Genomic DNA, 15,202 nt, shown 5'->3' on the forward strand with positions numbered 1-15,202 from the left:
AAGATTCCACAATAATGATTTACCATGTAAAATATAATTAAAACTACTATAGTTGTTAATAAAGTTGATTTGGTATCTTGTGCTTAATCTCATACATTCATTAAAAAGGAAGTCACACACCAAAGTGTATAGTTCCTTAATTATTTTCTCTACACCTTCATGAAAACATCATTAGGAATCATTTACATATAAATAAGGTTCACATATGTCAAATAAACTACATTATTTGTCTTCAAATATGCCTATCTTGAAGTTGGAATATCTTAATGTCAATTATATAATAAAGATAAAAATGTCAAAGATAAGTTTGATTTAAAACAAATTTAAGTCAAAAGTGTTTGCCTATAGAACTTATTTTTTATCTACGAAATGTTGATATTTACTTCACAATTCTATAACAGATCTAGTCTCATAAATAGAAGTTTGTCATTTTAGAATATGAATATTATCATTATGAAAAATCGTTGAGCAAATTATCAAACATCTGAATAAAATATCTGAGACATAAATTTAGACATGATAAATTAAAACACACAATGAGATTCTTTTAGCCTTGCATTATTCCAATGTTTAAACTAGCTTTAAATAAAACATCACTGTATTTATTGGGATATTGCTTGACCTGTTATATCATCAGATATATGTTTTAACAAACTCATTTAGTATTTTCAATATTTAATCTTTAATAATTAATACCCTTTTAGTTTCCAAAAACATTAATTATCAAAGTCTAGGATCGAAGTTGCAAAACAAATAAATGGTTAGGTATCCTTTATCCCGTCCATTAGAATCCAACCCGGTAGATATCAATTATCAATTATATCTTGCTATATAATTCCTAGATTTATGGGATCTCTAATAACAAATTTAATTAGACATGTTTGATCCCATCTATGCCTCGGAACTCTCTTGCTTATGTATCTTTTATCACAAAATATTTCCGATTAAATCATCTAATTTGAAAAACTTACGTAATCGTTCTATAACTTGGTTATAGAAATCGCAAAGACACCTCGGCCATCAAAAGACAACACTAAGCGGTTTGCTATCCTTTATCCCACTAGTGCATACAAGATATGTGTGATTGTTTTTCAAAAGGATTGCATAGGTTTGATGTTTGTACAAAGGGTCTTTTATGTTTGATAATTCTAGTTTAAAAAAATATGATACCATAGTTATTACATGCATATAATACCATGGTATCATTTTTCAAAAGAAAATCACTTTTAAAGGTTCTATATAAAAAGCTAGTTTTTATATAATTTGATGCAATTCAATTTTAATAACCAGTATTAATTTTGAGTGCATTTGAACCTTATATAACTTATATATCTAGAGTTTGTATAAGTTACAAAAATCACTATTTTAAAACTTATAATGGAGTATTTCAAAATTTGTCGTTATTAACAATTTTGTAAAATTAGGTTTTATTTTTAAAATAATAACTTGATACATCTTATGTCCAATTTTGAAAAACCTAAACTCCATGTGATGTTTATTTTGTTCAAAATTATTTTAGCATGTGAAAAACTAATGTATCAACCACACATAATAATTTCATAAAATAAACAACACAAACATACATAAAAAGGTATGTGCATAAACATAACCAACTAATGATATTCTTTTTGGGCCAACACAAAAAATGTCAAGTCCATTCCTAAAGGGACATTTAAGGGGACAAAAAAACTTCTTGTTATGTTGTTGAAGAAGCTCCCAATTGAGTAAACACCAATTGCTTGCAAAGGATTGGAAAAACTTCTTGAATGCTAAAATTAAGCAATTGTCGCTAAAAGTCCAACAACCATTTGTAAACAACATTAGTGACACTTTTCAGATAGTGTCACTGAAAATCTTGCACACCTTTTAGACTCGAAATTTGTTCTTTTATCTTCAAAAAATGGTTCCAGCTTCATCTTTTGTTACATTTTTGAACAAATAAATGAATTCTAAAAACTAATCTATTACTTACAAAAATAAAGCAATAAAACTAATATATTTAATTTATTACATACCATATGAATAATTAAATTATTACAACCATTTATAAAACAACTAACACAACAAACACAATGGTCCTTGGCTAGTTTAAGCACATCATATACATCAACATACACATAAAACAACCTTTGTTTTTTCTAATTCAACTTTAAATGAAAAATGATGCATGAAACTTTTGTCACATAAAAAAATAACAATTATAAAGTTGTCATAGAAAATACGTATGAAGTCATTTCTAGACAAAAACAAGTTATCCATATTCTCCAAAAACTAAGATTTCCAATAATAAAAAAAAATCTAACCAAACTTGCAAGGTGGCTCTAACACCAATTGTTGGGTTTTAGTTCAAAAATTGTTTCATAAACTAGAAAATATGGCAAACGGGAAACTTTGAAATTTTAACATAACATAAACATTTTATACCCACCAAGGATCTTCTTGCAAGTTATAGAAGGATTTAAACACCAACCATAGAAATGATGAAGAAATAACAACCTTTGTTGTTCTTTGGATCCTCTTGGGATGCTTGGAAGTTGATAAAGAGATGGAACCATTGAGACACTAAAAATGACTCAACTTGATGTAGATTCTAGTCCAAAACTCTTAAACCCTTAAGCTTTATGTTCTTATCAAAATAAGAACACAAAGAGAGAAAAAGATGCAATTGTTCTTCAAGTTTTTTAACCAAAACTAGAGAGAGTGAGAGAGAAAGAGGGTAAGAGAGAGAGAGAGAGAGCAAGTTTCGGCCATCAAGCACTAAGAAGAAAATATGAGTGCAAGACTCATCTCGCATAAAGTGAATTTATGGACCATAAGTCCTTAACACTTTAAGACAATAATGTCTCCTAAAGCCTACTTGTCTCCCATGCACCTTAAGACATGCCCTACTTTCCTTTAAAATAATCAAAAGCCCATAACATTCTTCCTAGAAGCATGTTTCCGATTTAATATATAAAAGAAGTAAAACTTTTGTAAGAAAAACTCACAAGCCTTTTATAAGTTATAAAGTTTGCTTTTTGGCTAAAAAACAAAAGTCTTTCTAGTCCAAAATAATGTACATGACTTATAAATCATACCATACGATATATTATGTTACTTGCTAATGAAAATTAATATTTCCATGAAATAAATAATTTCCAATTTAATTATAATAGTTATATTGAATATTTGTTAAAATCAATTTCTAATAAATAATCAATTATATCAAGTCGTTGTTAGTGTGACCCACTAGTATCATATGTTAATTAGAAATATCACTTTAATATGACTCTTGAGCATACTAGACCTTTCCACACATTTTAACAATCTTCCTAGGTCATTAGGAATTCCCACCCCACCCCGCTATCAGCCGTGAAAAAACTTCTACCGACTTCAGTTAACTATCTTATGAATACAAGTACATGGAACAAAGATTAAACAACACTTTGACTAAACGAACCTGAACTACAATGCTTAGACTCAAACAAGAGTTGACCAATAGGGCCAAATCAAATATTCTCAAAATATTTAATCTTTGCGGCATGCAACCTAACATGTTCGCTTAATAGTTAATTAATATCCATATAGGTTTGACATAACACAAAGCAAGTAGCATTCGAGCCGAAAATCGAACAAACAACAAGGCTTCATAAAGATCAAGAAATTCTAACATGCAATTCCTAAAGATCCTTAGCCTACACATTTTCATGCATCTCTAACAGTTCATATATTAGGCACAAACGACATCTCTCCTAAGAAAGAATTCTAGCATGCATCCCTAAGGAGATACTTACTCTAACATCTAGCATGCATATCATCCTAGAACACACATAACATATCAACATGTATGGTTATTCTAGGGATCACTTACTTGAGCTCCGATTGATTGCACGCATCGCGTCCTTCTCTTTTTGTAAAAACTTTTCAAAAAATGTTGTTGTAAAAAGATGTCCTCCAGTCCTCAGTTTGACTTCAGACACACTATAGAGTGTGTCCAAATCCATTAGTCTAAGGTTCTAATACCAACTTGTAACGCCCCAAATTACGAACCATAATTTTCATTTTAAAATCAAAGGAAACCATGCCATTCATTCAAAAAATTAAATATTCAATTGTTTCTAAAACATAAATCAAAGTACTAATATTATAATGCAAAAATCTTAATAATATAATAGTAAAAGCAATGTAATGACGACATGCTCTTCTCGTACTGCCACAAAAGACCTACAATACTTAAACTTAAAACTCTAAGAAAAAACTTTAGTTAGTTGTGACATCCCCATTTTCACGGCCAGAAAAGACCGATTTTGTTTATGCTTTATAAAAATCAGAGTACCTCTTTTTAATAAAATTGTGCAGAATTTGTTCCCAGTGAAACATGATAAATTCATTATCAAAGCATTTCCAAATAAATGTATTTTTATTCATTTAAAACATTGGGATGTCATCGTCAATACAGAAACATAAGCATAAACAGAACTTACATTCGTTATCACTAGTGATCTATATCTCCTTAATCTCTCAGTGTAATGTGACTTCATATCGACACCTGTGATATAGATAAACTGAGTGGGTTAGGTTGGGAAACCTGGTGAGTACATAGGGTTTTCAACCCACAATAATATAATTATTATGTTTAATCATCAAACAGTTAACCCAGTTACCCATCCCCGTTATCTTCTTTAATCTTAAGGATCTACCCTAAGAATCAACTATTTCTCGTTCATTCATTCCTAAGGATTTTCCTAAGTAATAGGTACGAAGTCCATCGTTGTCAATGACACAGCTGTCAAGCACAGCCGCTAGTTCTATCACTTAGGCGCAGCTGCCATAGTTGTGACATTCTATATGAGGCGCTTATACCGATATTGTCCTTTAGATGCTACTGTCAAGGTTATAATGTTCTCTATTAGGTGCAACTGCTGATATTATCCTTAGAGCGCAGCTTCTAGGATGTTTATTGTAGATCAACAACATCTACAGGTTGTGGCGCAGCTGCCAGTGCTCATCTATAGGGTACTAGGTTCATTGCTGTCAATGTTCACCTATAGGGCACTAGGTCCATACCACTAATATTCCTCTATTTCAGCTTTCACCCCTCGTCCTCCATCTACCCATGTTTTACCCAACATATTTTGTAGATATAAAAATGCGTATATAGTTTAAAACATTTAAAACATGTATAAAAATCTCTCACCCAGCATAGACATCAAGTATTCGGACAATATGCACACATAGTATGTAATTTATATTAAATACTTCATACCTATGTGTAAGATGAAAGTAACTATGCACTCACCTGTTAAGGTGGTGAGTTGGCACTCAGACAGCACTTCGTTACTCTTAAAACAATTATCCCTTGACGAAACCTAGTATCATTACGACTAGAGTTTAGTCTAACGTTTGACGAGAGTAATTTAATAGTCTAGCTATTACTATTATATAAGCGTTAAACAATACTTATATAACCCATAATAATAGCCTAAATACTCCTTATAAGGTCCTAATAACATTACTATATTGAAACATAAGCTATACTAAAGATAGGGTAGGCCTAGCTCACTTACAACGGGTTTTCTCGAAAACTGGGCTTTACCGGAGCAGCGTTCCCGAGCCGAAAGGCTCTTCTTCTCGGAGCCGTCGGGCGCTTCGGGCTTCCGCCTCGTGCTAGGGAGGTTCCCTAGGCTTTTTGAGGGGGTTTTAGGGCTTAGAGAGATGTTCTAGAGAGAGAAAGAAGTGGGGAAAGGTGTGAGGAAAAGAGGCAGTCTCGAGCCTCTATTTATAGGCCTCGAGGGGCGTCACCACGTCGTGGTGCCTCTCACCATGTCGTGGTGTTGCGTAGGCCCCAAGTTTTCACCTGGTGCTAACACATGGCATCGCATACAGGGTGGAAAACAACTGATTTTCAAAAATTCATAACTTTCGCATACGAGCTCCGTTTTCAACGTTATTTATATCCACACTTATTTAAAAATTGGATCTACAACTTTCATTTTGACTCTGTCGGCTAATTCTTAACCGATCTTAAATTTAACAGTAGAAGGAGTTTAGACCGTTAAATGACCGCGAAGAATTCGTAATTCCTTCATATGGACTCTGTTTTCGGCTGTATTTTTACCGTTGAGTTCCTATTAATGATATCTTCAACTCTCATTTATGTCGCGTAAGCCAAAAACTGCTCGAACTAAAATTCGAGTTTCGGGTCGTGCACTACTTAGCCGAATCTTAGAAAAATCATAACTTCCTCATACGAAGTCAGATTTGGCGTTCTTTTTATGGATGATCTCAGTTTAACGTATACTACAACCTTGGTTTAGATAACTAAGGCTAAAAAGTCCTCCATCGTAAATTCACTATTTACGTCTCCCGGTGCCGTGCCGGTTTTGCCGTAAAACTTCGACGGACCATAACTTCTTCGTTATAACTCGAATTTCAGCGCTCTTTATATGTACGGAACCCTTGAGACATATTCTACAACATGGTTAAGATTATTTATTCTAAAAAATATTTTGTAGAAAAGTCGTTTTCGACCCTATTATCTCTAAATTGATTAGCCTGGATCAACGAGCGTTACATTAGTTCCCTAAGATACAACATACCATACGTATCCACATACATAACAATATGACCTACTTTAGCCAACTGGTCTGTTTTCAACTAATTTGAATGATATGGTTATCCCACAATCTTACAATCACTTTCTTTGTTGTAGTCCTCCTTCGGTTTTTCCTGTTGTGGTCTTCCCATAGTATTTCATACAATTATTATGGTCCTCCCACAAACTTTCATACAATTGATATGGTCCTCCTATAGTGTTTCATGCAAAATTCACAAAGATAATCTAGCATACTACATAGTATAATGAGAATACTCACCTGAATCAAGAGCTGAATCCGACTACTCGAGGGCCCCAAAGAATCAGCTACACGAACCGCCTAAATCAATCCATATTTCCAAATTTTATGTTTTAGAGCAGTTTTGACTTTCAAGGCATCAACAAATAGATTACAATTCACTATACCCACTTCGATTCCAAGATTTGAACATCAACTTCAATAACCAAAATATCAGTTATTATATAATATACTAAAAGAGAACCCCCTTTGTGAATAGTATTATGTTTTGATTGGTGGGTTTTTTCCTACTTTTCTTTGCTGGGTTTCCTTTTGGCCAGACCCACCCTAGAGACTTGCTACGCATTATTTTCTACGATAAAGGATTGGTACGTGTTATGTTCTGCTCCCACTAGGGGTGAGCATTAGCGGGTACCCGCCTTAATTGTTTGGAACCGGAACCGGAACTGTAACCAACGGTTCTTGGAATGTAGGAACCGGAACCGGTTTCACCGGTCTTTTAGATTTTGGAACCGGTCCGGAACCGCCGGAACCGGTTCCGGTACCGGGTACCCGGTTGTTTTTTTTATTTTTATAAAAATTGACGATTACAACGTAAATACAAAAACTATTAAATGTTATAAACATTGACGATGAAAACTTTAATTTACAAAGAAAGATAAGCAAAAGTTTGAGGTAATCTAAACAAACAAAGAATATATATGTAAACGTTTTACAAACTAATAAGAAAAAGAAGGTAAAGAAACAGTGATTTGAATTTGATAGCAAAAATAACATTTAAAAGTTCTCTGATTCAATGTTCAAATTTGAAAGACAGGATATTAAATATCCGAATTTCCACTCCAGTTAGTTTGTAACTTATTATATGTTATAATTTATAAAGACTTAACATGCTAATTGGTTTCATGCAATTTGGTTTTTAGAGGTGCACAATGCAAATTAACACATGAGTTTTAATGTATGGCAATGTCTAATTGTAGTCATGAAAGAACAATTCATCCTTTTATTGAGATTTAAATAATATATATATATAGTTAGGTTATTTTGTTTCTTACATTTATTGTGTGCTAGAATGCATCAATAGGAATTTAGTAAATTAAATAATTATTTAATTAAATAAGTATAGATATTAAATGATTTCCATAATTATATGTATATTAAATGATATCCATAAATATAATTCTCTTTTTATGGAAACTAATTAAATCCGTCATTAATGTCAGCAACAATATTTTTTCAGAATGAATTCACATTTAGGTTTTTATATATGAGTTCGTACTTTGTTTCAGGATTCACTCACTTAAAATATAATAAAGTTGCATTAAATATGAAGAACGAGAGTGTATTCTATTCAGCTGGAATACACTTTTATTCTACTAGATATGAATTCATTCCGAAAGAATATTAATGTTGACATTAATAATGAATCTAATTGGTTTCAATAAAAATGAGTTATATGTATGGATAACATTTAATATACATATAATAAATACGAAAATCATATTTATGCATTCTAGCACATAATAGATGTGAGAAACATTTGAACCTACCTACCTATATATATATATATATATATATATATATATATATATATATATATATATATATATATATATATATATATATATATATAAACACAAACCGGTTCGGTCAAGGGTAGCGGTTCCAAAAAAATTAAAATAGATACTAAAACCGCTTAAGGCGGTTCCATAATTTTAGGAACCGGAACCGTCGGTTACGGTTCGATGCGGTTGCGGATAATATACCGCTCATTGAATACGCCTTCTTTCCTCCAGCGCCTCATCTAACTGGATTTATCCTTATCCTATGGAAGCTCCTTTCATACCGAAAAACCGATTTTCGACCTCAAAGCGAAGCTCAAGATTAGGACTTAGTTTTTTCTTCCTAGGTAAAGTGAAGCTTTCATCGGTGACCATCCTGGTACCATATTCTACTATACGATTATGCTAAATCAGGTTTTCTAACCACCTGATGGTAAATGGGTTCCAGCAATCCAAAAACAACTTCAAGCCCTTAAATATTTCTTTTGGTTATCTATCTATCGGATTAGGTTTTTTGGTTGTTTTGCTTTTCTCAATCTGAAACTCCTTATTCTGCTTTTCGTTATTGGTACCAAGGTCTCATTGGAGAATCATGAACCATAGGTGAGTAAGAAACCCACTCGAAGTTTCCGGTTAGTTCTTCATCTTTCCTACAAAACTTTATCAAACCCTAGGAGCGCTCATATCATATAAGAGCGAAGAAGAAGCCTCGTCAACATCAACAATCACACAAACCGACTAATCAACTAATTCATAACTTCTGTAAAATGTCCTTGCCTCTTAAAATCAAGTAATCAAGCAGTTGTCACCGATCATCGCAGGGTGTTGCAAGTTTGTAGTTGTATTACTTTTTTTCTTCAATTCTATATTAAGATTAACGGGTTTGAATCTGTTTTCTGTTTAATATTTGGAATACCCCAAAGACTATTGACCACCTATCACACACCGATTGACGTGTTGTGTTTACTTTGATGTTAATGGGAAGGTATTGAAGACTTCCTTGGTTTGCTATCGCTATCTGATACATATCAGTTCGGTGATTAAATAATCGCAGAAAGAATTTAAGAGGAGCAATCGAATTTAATTTCTTTATGGATTTGCAAAATTTGGGGAAGAAAGCATCAAAACGATCTACGGTAACAATCTATCTGTGGATTTATGAAGGTGACCGGTTTACCTTTATCTACTTTATTTTCTTCATCTTTATACATGGAAAACCAAAACCCTGAAATATAATCTTAAAAATAAATCAAAAATATTTCAAAAAAAAACTATGGATGGCTTAACATTGGTTTACAGGAGTTTACTAGAAAAATGTGAATAAAATTAAGAAGACAAGGGTAAAATGGTCATGTTGTTGACATATTGAACTTAACTAGAATCATTGTTGGAGGGTTTACTGCCAAGATCATGTTTTCATCCCTGATTTGGTAGGACATCTAAGGCCCAGTCACACGTGAACCGGATATGGCAATGTTAAACCAGGTAAATCGGTATTGGATCTGATTTGATTTGATTTTCTGATCTCATCTCTTCTTTCTAGCTCAAGAGTCTTCAACACAATGGCCATGATCTACAGAATTCACTCAAAGGCTACAGAATCTAATTGTGTTGTAGCATATAAACCTGGGATTAGGGTTTCTGATTCTGTAATTTTTGAGTGAATTTTGTAGAGTTAGGGCAAGATTCATAATCTCATTTGTCCCATGGGTTTAGTTGGGTTTTCAAAGGTCTAGAAGTATGGAACTTTCTATTTGATTTTATGTTAATTTTGCCTTATTATTACAAGATTAGTGCTATATTATACCATTTAGGTTTCTTTTTGAACTTAGAACTCTTTTTGATTAGTTATTTTCTTATTTATTAAGTTGATTTGGTATTCTGTGTACCATTGATTTCACAATGAGAGCATTTTGTGGACAACTTAATGATTAATATGTATCTGCAATTCAACAGTTGAGCCGTGATGGTAGGGAGCTTCATAATTAGACTCAAGCTCCTGACAACTATATATGAACATGTATGTGTAATCCTCATAAAATTGATATTTACTAAAATCATTAATTTTTGTGTAGGCTGCATGATCCTTTTTATTTGCGTCAAGCATCAGGTTCGCTCCTTACTTTTCTTTTTTCTTCTGATTCGATCACTGGTAAGTTTCATTGCAGCCGAACCGGTATGCCCCAGGTTCCTCTTCACCCTTCCTCTTATTATTATTATTATTGGCAGAATTGGTGATTGGTGTTGAGTTGTTTGTGATATTTAGGGGGTGTTTGGATAAATAATTTTTAGCTTATTAGCTTATTGCTTATTTGTTTATTGTGGTGAGAATAAACATTTTTTTAAAATGTGTTTGGATTAGTTTATTGCGGTGGAAATAACCAATAAGCAATAAGCATTTAAGTGTTTGGCAAAATAAAACAGCTTATATGAGTAAAATGACCAATAAGCAATAAGCAATAAGCAATAAGCATTCCCCACCTTGCTTATTAAAATCAGCTTATTTTGCTTATTCCTACCGCAAGAAGCTGATTGTTAAAGACTCCTATCCAAACACTTAAATTTGCTTATTGCGGTGGGATTAAACAATAAGCAATAAGCAGCCTATTTTTTCCCTATCCAAACACCCCCTTAAAGTTGCATGAACAGGTGAGCAGGATGTTGGTCTCAGAATGATTACAAAGGTCGTGAAGGTTTGGTTGTGATGGAGGCATAATTTTTTTTTGTCTGTAATCTGTTCGGTATCTACCAAACAATGCTAATGAAAATCCACAATCTTTTTCTCTTTTCAAATTTTAATTTGTTAGTTGTATTTGATTGCAGGTTGGCATGGAGACTAGCAATTTCGGGTACGTAAAATAATTTAAAATTGAAACCGAATTTGTTTTTTCTAAAGTAAATTACAGATTTGGTATTGTGATATCTCATTTTTTATGATTTAGGTCCAATGGGATATTGCAAGGTTTCATATTGATTGTGGTGCATGGATTATTAAATCTAACTATTCTTCTGTTAATGTTTTTAGAATGACCATTTTGTCCATTGGACCAAACCTGAAAAAGATAGTATGCAGCATGGACCAAATTTGTATTTTACTCATGCACTTTTTCTTAGTTATAATGTATTTTATCTTAAATGATCTTGTATGTTTTAAAATAACAATTTACTATCTTCTATTAATAATAAAGTATTGATGAAATTACAAATTTGGTCCATGTGCCATCTGTAGACATCCTTTTTACTATAGTGAAATTGAGATATCACCTTTTTATTGTTAATTTATAAATTATTGTTCCAATTTCTTTAAATAAAACATTTGCAATAACACTTTTGCGAGTTGTTATCACTTGCTAATATGTTCATATACTTGATATGTAATGGACGGATACTTCATTTTATTGAATTTTGTGATGTGATTGTTTGAAACTTATTAACTTTAAATGACTCTTGTAAAAAAGGGGCTTTGAAGATCTTCAACTCATTGCCCCATAAAACCCTTTTGAATGTTCTTTTAAAACTTTTACTCGGTGATTACAATGTCAACTCCTGCTAGAAAGAGGCTAATGAGGGATTTATCTTCCCTATAATTCACACTTTGGATTTTTAAATCTATTGGTTTTCCCGAATCAACTTGCTTCTAATGTTTAATTTTCGATCTTTTGGTGGTGTTTCTGCTCCATATTGTTGTAATTTTCGATGGCTACTTCAATTGCTTCAATGTTTTTGACTGATTATGGATTATGAGCAATTATGAAAAAGAACATCTTGCTTGCTGGGAGAGAGGAATCTTCCGGACCACCTTTTCCGGTGTTAAATCAACCTGATTGGGACCTCTACCACTCTTGTAGATCACTAAACCCCTAGTTTCTTGATGATAGTAATTGTCGTTTTCTTCTTTCAATCCCACCGTATATATATATATATATATATATATATATATATATATATATATATATATATATATATATATATATAGTGGTTCAAATAAGAACCAAAAAGGTTAAGAACTTAAGAACCAATTTTTAAAATGTTTTCAAAAAGGTATTTTAGACAGATCAAACATTAATATTTAATAAATCAAACTCTTCATTCTCTCCTTTATAAACGGCCACCACCTGTAGCCACTACAACATCGTCGGACCGCCACCGGAAGGTCGCCCTATCGCAGCCGGACGAACACAAAATTAAATGACATTTTTTTGTTGTATTCATCGTTTAATTAAACAAACATTTCAAATCTCATTTAAAAAGACTATTTATAATTAAATTTACAAAAAATTTAATCAATAAAATAGAACTGTATCTTGACAAAATCAATTTTTTCTCTTAAATTGTAGATCACTTAAAAATGAACATATCTAAGACATTCAAAATTCTAAATACAATATTCATAGTTTAAAAAGATATTAATTCAGTAATTCACACTTAAACACAAAAATTGATACAAAATTCACAATTTAATACAGTATATCCGCAATGAAGTTTCAATCTGCAATCACTTTAATATTTTTTCAGACTGTTACATTCTTTAGAAAAACAAAAAAAAAACATGGTGTGCTACTTAATGATCCTTCATTAAATAGAGAAAACATTAAAGAAAAACATTCTTTGTGCATTTCTCTCATTCTTTTGAATAAACCTTGTGTTAGACCTATTTTAGGTATGATGACAAAAAGAAAGATTTTCCAAAATCAATCCTTTTAATTTGTCTCTACCTATTACCCTAAAACATCAAATCCGTTACAACTTCCCTTTACCCAACGGATTGATCTTACCCTCACCACACGTTCTCCAGACGTGGTCATAAATCTGACATTTCATTAAATGCAAACCTCTTTTTGGTAAATCCCAAAATTCAGATTTAATCATTTTTTCTTAATCTGTGGCTGAGATTAATGCTCTTAATTCAAAATAAACACCCAAAAGTTTTTACCCAAATTCACTTAAGGTAAAAAAACGTTTCCCGCTCCCTTAAGCCACTATAAAATACTTTTCTTCTTCCCAAAGAAATGTTTACGCTTTCTAAACCATAAACCTTTCTCTTGCACTCTGTTTTCCTACCTTCCATGCTTCTTCGAGAACTCAACAATGGTGAAATCCGGTGTATCCAAGAAACCTTCCAAGGAATCTGGATCAGTGAATCCCACTGGTTCAGACTCTGCCTCAAGACATACCACACCGACGATAGCATCAAGCAACTTCAGAGCCGTGTTTGAAGAACATTCCTCCTACAAATCCCCCACAAAAATGATGATCAAGTTCCTGTCCAATCACCCACTGTTTGGACCCTTCGATTCGTTCACAGATGTTGTTCCTCTCTCAACCATCTTCAAGTGTGCTTTTTCAGCTTATCGACCACTCGAGAATCTTCAAGAAGTGTATCTCAACCTAGTCAACGATTCTTTGGTCATTTTGACCAAGGAGAAATTTCTCACTGCCATTAACCTCCTTGTTCATCCATCTAGATCTTTACTCCATCAATGGCGGACATACTTTCTGCGCTCTACCAGATAGGATACCAGAAGAATATCAAAGGGATTGGGGAATTCAAGAAAAACCAATTGCCTGTGGTCTGGCAATTCGTTTGTCATTTCATTATCCGCAGTCTATCTGGCAAAACCGGAGGCACAGACAACATGGGACTCAAGCTTTTAGAACTCGTATGGAGCATCTTCACAGGTCATGACCTTAACTATGGTCAGATCCTATGGGATGATTTTCTGCAGTACATTCCAAAAGAAAGCCCAACAGAGAACCCTACTGAACTCACATTTGCAAGGTTTTGGTCTCTCTGCATCTCAGACCTCCATGTGGATGCAGAAATCAGCATGGGCAACGACATCAATTTCTTTATCACCAAGGATCTTAAAAGGTACAATCCCTCTTCAGATCAGACTATTTTTGGACCAATTAAAAGACTACCAACTCACATTCTTTTTACCCTCGTTCTTGAGTCTGCTGATGTCTCAAATCACATTGAGGCTGCGGAAGGTATTGCCCCATACCATCCTGCCCCTCCTCTTCAAACCCCATCCGCAATCATTTACCCAGCTAGTACCACAGTCCCATCTTCCACAACTCTTTCCAACATATCATTATCCTAAAGACGCAAGTAGCTAGTCTTTGCTCGTCAAGGCCCCCGCAACACCAAGAAACAAGGAACTCCCAAAAAGGATGCTTCCAAGCCAACCAATCGCTCCAAGAAAAGAAAAATCACTCCACCTATGATAACTATAGTCGAACCAAGAAAACGTCCCTCTAGTAGTGACTCTGATGAGAATGATCAACCTATTGCAATCCTCAAGAAACGAAAAACCGATCCCACTAGCCATATGCGTGACCGGACTGATACGTCAGCCTCTCAACAGGCTCCGGTATTCCTTGGGATGACCGCACATCCATTCGAAACAAACATCCTATACCATTCAGACGCAAGTAGTGCGTATGATTCACCACAACGTGGAGACTCCCCCCTAAGTCAATCCCAAGAGGATGGACCAGGCTCCCGCCCTAAGGTCTCCAGGGCTTCCCGTCTTCATTTCTTTTCCCCTGAGGAGTTGCACTCCATTCTTTTGTATGTCACCCAAACACTTCAAACACCGTCCCAACTGCAAGGCGACTCTTCAGCGTTTTCCAGAATTGAGCCGAGGCCAGACTTGACTTTAGCTCAAGGAGACCAAGGAAGCTCAGGAAATCCTACTCTTCTTACATTAGCAATAGGTGGTTTAGGCACAGTGAGCACAAATATGCAAGGATCCATGAACCCGAGGGACACATCGATGCGATACCAAGGAATTGACGATATAG

The 15,202-nt window shown here is 33.7% G+C and overlaps 1 long non-coding RNA gene across 1 annotated transcript; it reads left to right on the plus strand.

The window, feature by feature from the left end:
* The first annotated feature begins 8,594 nt into the window (after window positions 1–8,594).
* On the plus strand, window positions 8,595–11,603 carry LOC111915404 (uncharacterized). Its single transcript, XR_006188002.1, has 2 exons — window positions 8,595–9,880; window positions 10,471–11,603. It is a non-coding gene; the product is annotated as an uncharacterized LOC111915404 (long non-coding RNA).
* The last annotated feature ends 3,599 nt before the right edge of the window (window positions 11,604–15,202 follow it).

The sequence above is a fragment of the Lactuca sativa genome, chromosome 2 (assembly GCF_002870075.4).
Source record: "Lactuca sativa cultivar Salinas chromosome 2, Lsat_Salinas_v11, whole genome shotgun sequence".
Taxonomy (NCBI): domain Eukaryota; kingdom Viridiplantae; phylum Streptophyta; class Magnoliopsida; order Asterales; family Asteraceae; genus Lactuca; species Lactuca sativa.